The sequence below is a fragment of the Sinocyclocheilus anshuiensis genome, unplaced genomic scaffold (genome assembly GCF_001515605.1).
Source record: "Sinocyclocheilus anshuiensis isolate Anshui unplaced genomic scaffold, SAMN03320099.WGS_v1.1 scaffold2166, whole genome shotgun sequence".
NCBI lineage: Eukaryota > Metazoa > Chordata > Actinopteri > Cypriniformes > Cyprinidae > Sinocyclocheilus > Sinocyclocheilus anshuiensis.
The window spans coordinates 282,250-294,285 of NW_015557079.1; the positions used below are offsets into that span (position 1 = coordinate 282,250).

Sequence of the window (12,036 nt, forward strand, 5' to 3'; positions counted from 1 at the left end):
AATTCCGACTTTGCTATGACAATCTGGCGCTTCTGAATCAGCGACTGTAAGTGTGTTTTCTTAATAGTTTAAGTATTTGCTATTGACTGTTCAAATGCGGAGTTTTGCGCCATGTAGAGTATCGCGTTGTGTGTGTGCGTGAGAGAGAGAGACGGTCACATCACAGTGGAGTCAGCTTTCTTAATCGCGGCTTGTGTACTGCAAATACATACGAGCATCATCACTGTGTCTGTCACGCGACTCCGTTCCCCTTTCGGGCTTGAACTGATGGTAAAACTAAGGGCATTATGTACTGTCTTTACATTTATGTTGAAAGCTGAAGCTTGCGATTATGGAAAGGGGCGTTACATTTCCGACGCGTGCTTGTGGTGTTCGGCCAATCACAATGCACTGGGTCAGCTGGCCAATCAGAGCAGACTGCGCATGTCAAAGAAGGGGGCTTTGTTGAAAATGACACGTTTGAGAGAGGCGGGGCATAGAGGAGCTACAATAATGTACAGTATTTGAAAAATAATGTGGTTTTTGAACGTTACACCAAATACACAAAATAATGATCTTTAAAAGAGCATCATAAGACCCCTTTAATATACCATCTAAAAAGTCACAAACAGTGAAAAATCCAGACTAAAGCTGGGTGCACAATGACCCCTTTATAGTAGTCCTTTACAAATAGACTGTATGAACATGATCCCAGCTATAAGCCATGTCACACTGTGGGATCTTAGCTGTCATTAATGACAGACTGTACAACATTCAGGACTCAAAAACAGACATACACAAGAAGATTACTGCAGAGTTTTACGTCATCCATGACAGGTTCGGTAAAGGTTAGGCACATTCACAAGAGGAACTGAAATGGTGGCTAGCAAGCAAAAACAATCTCTATCGTTAATTTTGATCATGGCTTGTCTAGAAAAGAAACGGGGAAAAAACAACAATGTGTGAGGAGCAAGAGGAGGTTTGTTGTTGTCGAACAAATTGGTAACATGTCAAACTAGCGATCAAAGACTGCTGATTTTGGCGTAGGATCAGATTAATCTTTTAGAATTCGCAAAAAGTCATACAGTGTGTACCTGGCTTAACACTACTTACAAACACGAAAAGTTAATAACTCTGTCTCCAGATACCAGTTTATATATTTTATATGACAAGCACATGAGTATTACAAACAATGCATGCTTAGCGTTACGTTGCACTTTGCTGATAAAACAAACACTAATGACAAAATTAGAATTAAATTGTTTACTTACCTGCATCACAGTTGAACCTGTGAATCAATGGTAAAATGTGCCAAACAAACAAATGATCCCACATTCACACAATCAGGCACAATGTTACCAATAAAATTTCAGCCACCTATTCCACCTATGTTTGAAACCTTTGGAAGGGCATGTAAAGATGATGTTTTTCTACAACCATGAACAAATTGTTTGGGGACCTTACCCGACATCTTAATTTGTCGCTTTTTTTAAACAGTAACAGTAGGAACCTTTTCAGTGATGGAGTACCTCAGCCGCTCTCTCTTTATCAATTCACCAAGACAATTATGCATGTTGCAGGGGTGGGGACATTCAAATGAATCCAGCATCCTAAACATCACATTGTGGCCTTTTTCAAAATGAGTCATTACTGCAGTGTAAAATACCTAAATGCTATTTGGACGGCAAGGAAGTTTTGAGTTCTGTAATTTCACTGTTTATAGTAAAATGACCTCTTATGAAAATATGATTCCTCAAGAGATGAAATAAATTACCTAAATGATTCTTGAAGCAAGTTCTTAATGATCAGGACTGAGCACACCCGAACCACAATATATCTGCCAAAATGAACTGGTTAAAAAACCAACCAATCTTACACCTGGGTGAATACATGTTCTTTTCCAAATGCTAGCACTTTCCCGCTGTTGCTAACAAATCGCAAACAAGCCACTCACAGAACATTACGATAAGTACAATCTACAGAAACAAACCATTCACTCAAAGATTCTAATCATAACAGACACACATTTTTCCAAAAGGACAGAAAGACAGAGAACTTTGAGCTTACACTGCTATCATCAAATGCAGGCCACCTTCTACTTGGAGGCAAAACCTGCAAGCCTTCTCTAGCCTTAAATCAAAAGTCTAGCACTAAACTGAGCAGGCTGGGGGATGGGTGAGGGAGGGGCTTGGACAGGATTGTACCATTATTTTGAAGGGGTATTACTATTAATAGTTACATCAACAAAGACACTAATATACTCCAAAATGAAAAAAAGCAGTACTGTGTGTATAATTACACTTAATATTGTTTTTTTTTTTCTTTGAATTAGCCTAATTGAAAATGTTTTTCTTTCTCATAGCATAAACTTTAATGTGGACATGCTTTGAAAAAGTGTTAAAAATAGAAAACTGCGAAAATAATGTAGTTGGATTACACAACATATTAAACTAGCTGAAATTACCCTAGTTCTAGAGCACAGTCAGCTGCAGTGTAGCTCCACCCTCTTTCTACCAAGTAATTCAGCAGAGCAGACAACGGAAAATTACTGGGAGAGTTTGGATCATACCATTATAAGGACTGAGAGGGGGTGACAATCTAACTTGTATCGGCAGAGGAAGCCAGGCGCAGGAAACAGCATTAAATGGCAGTCTGCAGTTTTTATTGATTAGGAAGGGTAATAACAGTATCTACTCCCTTACCTTCTCCTGTAGTTCCAGCATAACGGACAACTAATAGCCAAGCTCTGAATAAAGAGATTTTCTATGTAATTTCTGTGTCTGTTAAGTAATGCGTAATGTTGTTTGATAACACGTGAAGTGAAAAGTGCTACTGTTGAGGAAGGTGTTCCTGTTCTTATAATGTACAGTTCTGAGTTTGAAGAGTGAATGAAGAAATGAGAATAAGAAATGAAGAGCTGACAATTTAGCCCAATTTTTGTAGATTAGTCGTTTATTTTTAAGCTAGGATGTAGCATGAAGTCAGAAGGTAGGCAAAGAAACAGGAATCTGATATCTTTGTTCTCAGAGGACATAATGCGAGAGGAAAAGAAGCCTCGCCATTCAAGTGTGTTAGTTATTAAAACAAATCCACAAAGAATGAATGAGGTAAAAAACTGATACTACCTGTTTTCACAAATGATGACAGGAAGTAGGGCAGAAAGGGTGGTAAAAGTATTTGGCAAAGCCGTTTTGTCATTATTTTGGCAATTCCATTTGGTGCCACAAAAATGACACATTGCGCTGTTGACCGATTTGTTACTTACCCTTTGAAACCAGTATTGATTTCATACTGTCAGTTCAGTACAATTTGTGTGTGTGTGTGTGTGTGTGTGTGTGTGTGTGTAGTGGGTTCACATAAACTACATCAAATGCACACAGGCTTACAGATGTGCAAGCAGAGGCACAGATGAACAAGCATAATTCCTTCACACCATTCCAAGTGTCTTGGAAGCCTCAGTTTGAATGTTGAAAACTTCGGTATCGGTAACATTATTATTGTATGCTACTGGTTTCCAGAAAAAGCTAATAAGTCTGTAAGGTACCATTAAACATTAGAAATTGGATCTTAAATTGTTTGTTAGCACATATCCCGGTTGGATAAACACATGGCAACAAACAAACCATTTGTTCCACCGAACACTTGCAACAGAGATGACGGAAAAGATGTACATATGACACTGCTGCATAGTTCCTGTAGCATAACTAGCATAGCATGGCGTTAAACTGCTATGGTCACATGCATGCAAATACGCAGATGAGCTTTGGAAAGCAGCCAAGCACTGTAGAGAGACATTAAGTAAATATATTAACCAGGGCTTAATTAGGTCAGCAACCATAAACAAATAGTCAGAACAAAATACGCACAGATAAGATCGGACACAGATGAAACCCCATTGTAAACAGAGAAAGTAAAATGGTTCCCACCTAAAACCTTCAGGTACTATTAATTAGCAAAAAGCTCATTGGTTGTTAAATACATGAATAGTAAACAGCACCCCTCATAAGGAAAAAGAGATAAAGTGGAAAAACAAAAGGAAAGGATGGACTATACCACTATGCAGTTGTGCATAGGGGAGTGTCCACACCACATGTTAATGAGAATAACAAAAAGCTCCAACATTTTGAACCAATTTCTGTGCTTTTGATAATTTTAAATCCTAATGATTTTTACGCAATACTACCAATCTTGTAACATGTTTACATATATGCCATTTTAATTAAGGAAGCCAGGAGAAGTCAATCATGAGGCACCACATGATATATAAGCACCGGGGAGGGGTGACAGGAACGGGGCTGTACCATGTGCTTTGCAGGAGATTTTAGGTGTTGTCTAACCGCTGGTAATGCTCTCAAGTATTCGATGCACAGTTTCATCATTACTTTTTTGTTAGCGCGATATACTTTCTCGCTTGAAATTTTCACTCTTATTATGCATCGATTAAAGATTTTTGTAAACACAATAATGGCCAGTATGTTACAAAGGCCATATCAGATTACGTGGACATTCTTGCAACAGGTGTTAAGCATGCAAGACTGAGGAAAAAGGGTACACTTTAAATAAGAACATTACACTTTTTGTCCCATTATTCATATTTGTGTCTATCCATATGAGCAAAGTAAATTAATTATTATTTTCCTGCTCAATTATGATGTATTTTTTTCTTTTGGAATAATTGGAAAATATATTTATAAACACAACTGATCATCATTTGCTCATACATTTTATCATGGAATCATTCTTTAAATGATTGATACTACTATGTGTATTTAAATTATTAGTTTAGTAAATGTTCCTGTTACATGTGACGCAAATCTATCATGCATATTCCACGGCCTGCCTACTGTCTGTTTGTATCGATTTATATGGAGATACCAGTGGCTGGTTATCATACTGAAGCCAATATTTGGTGTTGAGCCAACTACTATGAGCAGTACTATTGTATGAGCAGAACACTGAGATGATGATGCTTGTATTTTTCTTATCATGTGAAATGAAAGAAATAACAGTCCACCCAAAAAGAAACTGTTGTCATCATTTACTCACACTCTTGTGATACAATTTAGGAATGAGTAAATGACAGCGAAATTTTTATTTAGATTCTTAATTGTGACACTAATGTGTGGCCACTTTAAATTCACCTACTACATTCATCTACTACATGCATATACAAACTTGATCATATACCACAATTATTATACCATTAAGATAAAAAGTATTTAATCACGATATGACACCAAGAACACAGATAGCTATTTGGTTTACAGAGATGTAATATTCATCTTCTTCAGCTAACCTGAGATCTTTTGGAAGGCAGACTTACTGAAGAAATTCCATTTGTAATTTACTTTTACTCATTCAAAATTAATCTCTTTCTTTGTTGGGATATTGTTGTCAACGATTAACCTTTATAACCTAAAACATTGCTTAAATTACCCTGTCATTAAACAACACAGCATTAAGAATCGTGAAATCATCTAAAACACAAAATAGCTGTATTGTTCAAAATTTGTAAAATTAATAATAACACACTATCCATACGGCACAAATAGCTAGTGACCTGAAATCTTTATTGTTCATAGTGCTGCTGTGCATTCAGGAAGTAAAGCTGTGCTACCACAACCGGTTTCAGCCAGTTCTGTCCTATTCTCTACACTCAGAATATGAGAAGCTCTCCTTCCACCCCTTTTCCTATTGTTTTATTGCGATGCGAGAATTTTGAGATATTTTAAAAGATTCACATTTTGTGGAAAGTGAAGATCAATCTTTAAACTAAAACCTTTTTTAAACTATTAATAGTCAACGACAGTATTAAGAATCGTGAAACATCCTAAATTTATGTAATCGCTTAATGCACAAAATATTTTGTACAATTCGACTCGTATAAAAACCGTAACATAAGATTTATGTGGCACTAATAGCTATAGCGACACAGCTGTTGTTCACAATGCCACTGTGTAATCAGGAAGTAAACCGGTTTCAGCCAGTTCTGTCCTAGTCTCTTCACTCAGGATATAACCTCTCTTACTCCTTCCTTTCATTTTTCCATTTTTGAGTTTGTTTTGATAAGAATACATGTTAGAAGAGGCACATTTTCCTTTAAGATTAAAGTTTGTGCTTTCAAGTCATTGCATTACTTATGACAAAAAATTATGGACGAAAACTAAGAAATAACATATTTAGATTTTGTTTTGTATTTTTGGTGGATAAATTATAGCGAAACCAGGACATGTGATATAACAGTACACATTAACAGTGCTTAAAAGGGAAGGGAGGACTGAACCATGTACTCTTGGAACCACAAACACCTTATACTTGCCACTGCACAGCTTGCATCTGTAATTGCATTTTAATCAAGTACACTCAGACCTGACATCTGTGAACATATGTGTACGACTGTCACGCAGCATAGAAGTGAAAACATACCAGGAAATACATCGCACAACAGCACAGCTACCCTGTGACTCAAGACTAGCACAGTCATTCCCCTTCCCCACAGTGAATGTCAATGGGTGAGTGGAAAATTACTGACAAAAAGGGCCGTACCATTTAAGAGATCTTTAGGGGTGGAACTAAAAAAAACTTACGTAGTTTAATAATGTATTATAAGAGAACAGACTTTTACCCAGTCAAGGGAAAAAAAATATATATTGCTATATTATTAAAAAACAAAAGCAACTATTAAAGCTGTGGAATAAGTAGACAGGCAAAAGAAGTAGGACAATTCACCTTGGTGGCACATGACATAGACATGAAGCGCAAAACATATTATAGTTATTGAAGATCATGCATTTTCAATAGCTGTCCATAACTCAGTCTTCTCTGTCTATTCTCTGGTGGTGAATCAACAGCTCAACTTGACTGTTCATCTATATCTTGATGTTGCTACGCAGGGTTCTGAACTGTGAAGTGAATGCACCTTCAACTAGGCCCAGGCTATCTGAGGATAGTTATGAATGGTTGTTGATGGTTAGCAAAGATTTTTCTACGATCTCTTAGAATGGATCTATTCCAGTCTAACAAGATAGATTTACTGCCGTCTACTCTAATCCCTGGTAACATGATTCAGCAGACCATTCTACCCATCTTCAAATGTCGATGTTCACTAGCGCACAAAATGTTTCCAGCCAAGTAATGTAGTGTTAATAGTGGGATAAAATTTGTCACCGGCTTCCAAATCCCACACTCTACTACTTAGATTATCGACATCAAGGAAATTTAAGACAAAGGTGCAGCATGTTCTTGAGCTATGCACAAGCCAAAACCAGCCACAGCATATCAGTTTTCAAAGATCTTCAAAGAAATCTTTTTATGAAGCAGTACATATGCATAGCCTTTTAAGGTATACTCCATTTGATAGCATGTGCGAACATATACAGCCAACACATGCACTAGAAATGTTCATCCTTGTCCAATGTCTGCGCAATTTCTCTCCAGAAGTTATAAGCGACTCCCTCATAAAATCATGTGAAACAACGGCTTGGGGCAGTGTTGCCACTTTGTGGACAAACTATTAATTAATCTCATACATTGGTAGGCGAACTCATGAACTCGAACGTGATATCAAGAAGTGTTTTTAAATGTAGGACGACTATCTTTTTTTCCCACAGCCAAACGCCGCACGCCGGAGATCCGGCACAGTGCCGGAGAACTTTAAGCCCTGTATTCTGTTCATAAATCAAGCTCTCATGAATTAAAAACTTTAAAACAATTAACTAATAGTGGGCACTGATAGCCTAGTTGGCAGTGCGCCAACATATAACACCATTGCATTGCGGGTGTCACAAGTTCAAATCCTGGCTGAAGGACTTTTCTCGATCCCACCCCACACTCTCTCTTCCACTTCGCTTCCTTCTACTCTACACTATCCTATCTTAATAAAGGCAAAATGCCAAAAAAATAAAAATAATAAAAAACAGTTGACTAATTAAGCAGCAGCTAGAGAAAAATCAAGGTGCATGTAAGAGATGTGCGTACAGTATGCAAAAATCGTCTGTGCAAGTACAGTATGCGCATATGGTAAATCAAATCTTCTATTCATATACGGTTTCAAAAGAAGCCAAGGTCATATTCATAGAGCAATTTTGGGTGTTTAAAATAAAGAAGGGACACCATTTGTTTTTCATATTTAACAAGTTTGCTTTGTACAGAAAGGGTCATTTGTGTGATGTGATTTTTTTTTTTGTCAATGTTGTTGTTTGATTAACATAATTCCCTAATTACCATTTAAAGGCCCCTGGCCTAATTTACCCAGTCTAATGGCCTCTGACCTAATTTGGTAAACACTTTAACTCAAAGTGACCTGCATCCAGGTTATCCATTTTTTTATCAGTTCATGCATTCCCATCTGACCAATGATCTTGGCATTGCTAGCATCATGCTATTCTGTTTTAGCAAGTGATATGAAACAAGCAATTTGCTATTAATATTATATTTAGGCTTAATGATGGCAAGCAAAATAAACAAATTATGAACTGCAGTACTTGGAAAACTGCAACCCCATTACTCACAATAACATTTCAGTGGATCCTTAATTCAGAGGCCTTGTTGGGGCATGACTGATTGAATCATTAAAGATGAAGTGTGTCATTTTTCCACCACAAACAGAACTGAATGGAATTGCAAAAATAATGCTTATTTCCAAACTGTTCAGATGAAAAGGTAATCCTTCTCCAACCACCAAAGAAAGCTGACATATCAGGATATGTTGAAAGAACACAGAACATTTTTATTTACGGTTTCTTAAACGCTCTGGCACTACAAAAAAATGCACTGTTTTGAGAATACCAACCAGTCTGACATAGCAACACTGGCTCAACCAATGTGGGGTGGAGCTGTTTACTGACCAATGGCAGTCGTGAGGAAGTATTGAGGGAAACCTGTTTGAAAACAATTTTTTTGTGAAAGTACTAGTGGCACAAAAATAATACAATTTTAATTAAGCCTAAAGGTTATTTTTGTAGTAATTTTAAGATATTTCTCTGTCTCGGTAAGTTTTCCCCATTAAAAAATTAAGAATTAAAAATTATTAGTACATTTATATATAAATATATGTTTAACAGTATTTACACATAAATGAGATGAAGATTTTGGAAAAAAAATATCCATAGTTTAATTGGAGCTATTTTACTTTAAGTGGAATGGGTCCCTCAGGGGGGCCAACATCTTGAGATCACATGACGACCACAGGTAAGTGTTATTGGACACCTCTGTTAATGGAATAATGAATCATGGCTGAAAAATTAGTAGATTTCTTCAGTGACATCAGTGACAAAACTTTTGCAAACAATGCTACATTCACATCAATATCAGCCAGCCAACATAAAAAAAATTTAATATTACATAAATCTACACATGCAGACTTTTTTATTTTTTGTATTTGTAAACAGATGTGATTTTTCCAGGTTTGATAGGAATTACATTGTAGTAATCACTTTGGAAAACCAAACCCTCCAAAAAATTATACCTAAGTTAAATTTCACCTTATAAAAATTCATCATAAATAGCATAGACAGTATACATAGAAATTTATTTCTATAGCCTATATAAAGTTTGTAAATGGGTTTGCACCTGATGTGCAATTACGTGACAGGTAAATCACGTTACATTTTAAATACAAACAGCCCAAATTCAACATAACAACATTTTTTATAAACAACACATTAATTACAATAGAATGTATATTAAAGTTAGAAATATTCTCAGACAAAAAAAAGTAGACAACAACTGATTTTTCAGAAGTGTGAAAACTCACCCAGTCTATGGTTTTTGTCAGGCGGAGTGCCTTACAACCGGTATCTCCAAAAATTCGTTACTACGACGGTCTCTGTTTTGTATTATATCAATTTAAAAACAGCACATTAGCAAACGCGGCTTCTGTTGGTAACGTCTTTATCGTCACGCAACGGAATCACATACAGTCATACAGACAGCTGCACAGGGTGACTGACTGTAGGCTACAGTGAGAGCGACAGCAACACTACCACAGAGGCACAGACAGTGTAGCTTGCTTGGCGATTCGCGCTCTCTTCTCCTCCAACGGTACAACAAACGGGGAGGAGACACGCGTTTCGCGGGACAGCAGGAGAATCGAAAATTAAGCACCTCCTACCAGCATAGGAACGTTTTCAGTAACGCGTGCTCAATCTTCAGTCAAAATGTCCGTTAATAAATTTGACATAGTTTCTAAAATCCATCAGCAGTGATTAGTCAGACTCAATTTCCCACTGGTTCAACCATGTTCAGTTCAATATTATTTGGGTTTGATATAGTGTATCAATGATCAACAATTAATTTTTTAGCTGTAATTTTTTTATTTATATAGTATGTGCCTTACAGAGCCTTAGTAACCAAGCTCGAGTTTATGTTCATCTTTCACAAACCCTGGCATCAAGGGCGTAGTTTTGGTTTGAACATTGGGGGGGTTGAAGTGTGAACCGTTTTTTGAGTCCTGGGTCATGCTCACTCATAAGGTTTATTTATTTGTTTGTTTGCTTATATACTTATTTTTGTGAAATGGTCTTTTGTGTTATTATCTATGCAAAGTTGGTGCAATAAAGTAACCTCATAGTTACTTGTTTACATAGGATATATATATATATACATACAGTGTTGGGGAAAGTTACTTTTAAAAGTAATGCATTACAATATTGTGTTACTCCATAAAAAAAGTAACTAATCATTACCAGGCCAATAATGACTTTTTTTTTTAATTAACCAGTATAGCATTTGTTATGAAGAAACAACCGCCTGCACATTTAGAACCAATAGCTACAACATGCCACAGTTGTAATACAGTATAAATCTACAGGGGAAAATCTATTCCCTTAACAGATTATCTAATATAAATATATATAATATAATATATATCCCCCCACAAACTACTCCCCTGCCTGGCATCCATGTCCTCGGTCCAATCCTTTCTGAACTGCTACATAGCACCACCTTTCTAAATATAAATATGAGTTGCCACCATACACCAAAGCTTATAATGCGCACCATAAGCGTTGTCATGTGAACAACATATTGATTTAGTCCTGAGTGGGCTAAAAGTAGTTTTTGGTTCATTTCGAATCGGTCATGAACACAATTTGTGTGAGTTATTTCAATGAGTTACCGTTCAATGCGTGTTTTTTATTCTGGACCGGTTCATGAGAGTCATTCGGTCGCCAATCGGACTACCTTGGTATATATTTTGATTCGGTTCTAAAATAAGAACAGACTCAAAAGAATCATTCGTGAATCGAAGTACTGGCAGCGGTTGCATTGCTGAATAGTAGTGCAGGACATACTAGTCCATATTAGGGACCCGTTAATGAAGAACATCATGAGAGTTGAAATTGCTCTTATGATTTTACTTATGCTTATTTGTGAACAGCTACTAAATATTAACAGAGAAGAATACCGTGGCGGAGGGGGAGGGAGACTTAATGTGAGGGGGAAGGGAGCTTTGACCCGTGGGAGGACTTCTTTTGTCTGTTCATATGCAGTTGTTTTTCAGATCGCATTTTTTTCATAATAACCAACATGATAAACAGAAGGTTCAAAAAAATAAAGCTATGATTTTAAAATGCACATAAAGTGAACACACCCAATACATTTAATATGTTGGCAAAACGAATAATGTATTTTAACTTGATTCACATGCAAACATGTTTTTCATTTTTTATAGCAAACAAATCTAGTGAAAACTGCGGTCACCATATATAGAGAGTAGGTTTTGTTCTCGTGAAGGTCAGCCATTTTGTTGTCATGACTTGCAGCACGTGGATTTCTCTTTTTGAAATGTCTACTAACTGCAGTACCGCTTGCGAGCTGTTGGGAGCTCACAAAGATGAGAGAAACGTGTATGTAACCAATATAAAGCTTCACTGGATAAGGTATATATTTGCGTAACCTACACAACTTTACCTTAATTAAACATTATTAAAGGAGTAAATTATTAAAAGAGGTATATCTAGACCTAATTAATTAGTTCTCCTACTCTACCTAAAACTCTAAACCAGGGCTGTCCAAACTCGGTCCTGGAGGGCCGGTGTCCTGCACAGTTTAGCTCCA

At 36.7% G+C, this 12,036-nt stretch overlaps 1 protein-coding gene across 3 annotated transcripts in view; it reads right to left on the reverse strand.

Annotated features, from left to right (window-relative positions):
- The window catches only part of LOC107676868 (activating transcription factor 7-interacting protein 1-like), a 59,587-nt gene extending 49,654 nt beyond the window's left edge, over positions 1-9,933 (reverse strand). The window contains exon 1 of one of the 3 annotated variants that reach the window (XM_016471589.1): positions 9,734-9,933. The gene's annotated coding sequence lies outside the window, so the exon portion shown is untranslated. Of the gene's footprint in view, positions 1-2,034; positions 2,095-9,733 lie in introns of those variants that run through there. The other 2 variants (XM_016471592.1, XM_016471591.1) reach the window with 2 other exon arrangements.
- Positions 9,934-12,036: the final 2,103 nt, after the last annotated feature.